This window comes from Borostomias antarcticus (genome assembly GCF_949987555.1).
Source record: "Borostomias antarcticus genome assembly, chromosome: 1".
Classification (NCBI taxonomy): domain Eukaryota; kingdom Metazoa; phylum Chordata; class Actinopteri; order Stomiiformes; family Stomiidae; genus Borostomias; species Borostomias antarcticus.
Genome location: NC_140234.1, coordinates 5,913,131 through 5,915,379, shown reverse-complemented (window position 1 = coordinate 5,915,379; position 2,249 = coordinate 5,913,131). Strand labels below are relative to the sequence as shown.

Below are 2,249 nucleotides of genomic sequence, written 5' to 3'. Positions count from 1 at the left end.
TTAACTTAAATTATGGTAAATTAAAATAATATGCAACAATTCTATATTATTTCAAGATGTTGGATAGTCTGAATGACCACTATATTACAATGCCTTTAATATTCGCCATTTATTCAATATAAAGTCATATTTCATGCCTGGGTCGAGTAACTGATCAAGAAGGATGACGCAAAAGTCACTATAATTCATGTTTCAACTACAATTCAGTAACTTTATTAAGTACTTGATAAGGTAGACATTATTTGAATCTGTAAAATGTCTAAAAAGTACAGATTTATCATTTAATTCATAGTTTCTCCATTAATTAGTGGATGTGATGGTAATGACACATTTTCCTGGCATAGTCAGAAAACAAACCAAAATGAATAAATTCCTTCAATTTATGGTCTCAACCAAGTTAATAATGTTATTCCTCTCAAAAGGACAGTTGAGTTGATATATACCAATTACTCATATTTGTAACTTCATTTTACAAGATTCCAACAACCCAATTCGGCCCTTATTCTGAGAAACACCCAGCTACAGTCAAGTCATGCGCTTACAGTCCCACAGACTGTATGTATTGCTTTGCGGTTTCTTGCTACAGGTAGCTACATGGATGCTGTCGGCGATGCAGAAAACCTGAGTAAGAACACGGTCTGTCGCGCAATACGCAAGGTGGTCGTTGCCCTTACCAAGCTGCTTGACGCGTTTGTCACCTTCCCAGGCCACTTGCCCATGCAGTCCATAAAAGAGGGCTTTTATGAAATGGCAGGTAAGAACCTACTTGATATAGCCTACTGTAAACCAATATGACGTTTACTGTTGTAGCCAATGCTGCCCACTCTTTGCATAGGTTTCCCCAGAGTGATCAGTGCTATAGACTGCACCCATATCCCAATCTCCGCCACCCTTGGAGAAAATGAGGGGGATTATGTGAAGCGCAAGTCATTTCATAGCATCAATGTGCAGGTAAAGACACTTCAGTATTTGGCCTACTCATTCCTTGATATGATTGTTGTAGAAGCTGATGAAAGTTAATTCCTTCATGGTACATATGGAAATATTCACATCAATAAATATCACCCCCACCTTCCAAATTCAATTCAATGTCATTATGAGAAAAGCACATGTACAACCAAATTAGTGTCAACAGGAGCAGCACAGAACAACTATACATCATCACATCATATCAAAAAAGAAACCATCATACCCCCCCCCCCACACCATCAACAGTCTAGTGCTGTCCCTGTGTTCATTCAATAATAAATAGTCAGCAGACATGTAGCAGTAATTCAGTCAAATGCACATGCTACATTCACTTTGAATTCTATGGTCTTATGTTGTGAACCACAAATACTTTTGCAGATGACGTGACCACAACGGCATGATCACCAGCCTTGATGCGAAGTGGCCTGGGTCAGTGCATGACTCCCGGATCTTTAGGGAGTCTACACTGTGCCACAAGTTTGAGCAAGGTATTGCAACTGTAGCCTACATAGTGTTTCTCATGTTATTTCCCACAATGCATGTGCGATACTGACCATGGCAATATTCCTCTTCAGGGCTTTTCAATGGAGTGCTGCTTGGGGACAGGGGGTATGCGTGCATGCCCTTCTTGATGACACCCTATCCTAACCCAGAGCCACAAAACACATTCAATGTGGCCCTTACCAAGACGAGGGTCAGGATAGAGATGGCTTTTGGGGTTCTGAAAGCCCTCTTCAGCTGCCTGCGCGGGCTCAGGGTGGCCCCAGAGAGAGCCTGACAAATTGTGTCGGCATGTGTTGTACTCCACAACATAGCTGGCATTAGGAAGGAGAGAGCCCCACCGGTCACCATGCAACCCCCTGATGTCGTGGACCCCATCACTTTGGATTACCCTACTGGCAGGGCTGTGAGAGGCCATCACACAGCAATTTTTTGCATGAACATTGAACAGGAGGCATTTTGTGAAGTAACAACTTTTTATTGAAATGTAACTCAGATGTCCTCTCGTTGCTAGAAACAAAGAGAGAGACATGTTAGTTGAATTGTCATCCATGCCGGGAAATAAATTACGTTCTTACTGATGTACCTTCTTTTCATACTCCAGTTTCTCCACCTCACACCTCCACAGCTACAGCAAATGGAACAGACAAAGAACAAGATGGGAGCTACTGTACATGTAGGCTAGAAATACTGTACACATACTAACGAGGCAGATGGAAACCAATCAAACAATCAGTGGCACAGGTCTCTCAATCAGAGCCAATTTAGCCAGTTGTAGT

General features: G+C 41.8%; 1 pseudogene across 1 annotated transcript; it reads left to right on the top strand.

Moving 5' to 3' along the window:
- Positions 1-594: 594 nt before the first annotated feature.
- Positions 595-1,910, top strand: LOC311316348 (putative nuclease HARBI1; annotated as a pseudogene). The gene is made up of 4 exons: positions 595-754; positions 836-951; positions 1,348-1,457; positions 1,545-1,910. The product of its transcript is annotated as a putative nuclease HARBI1 (transcript).
- Positions 1,911-2,249: the final 339 nt, after the last annotated feature.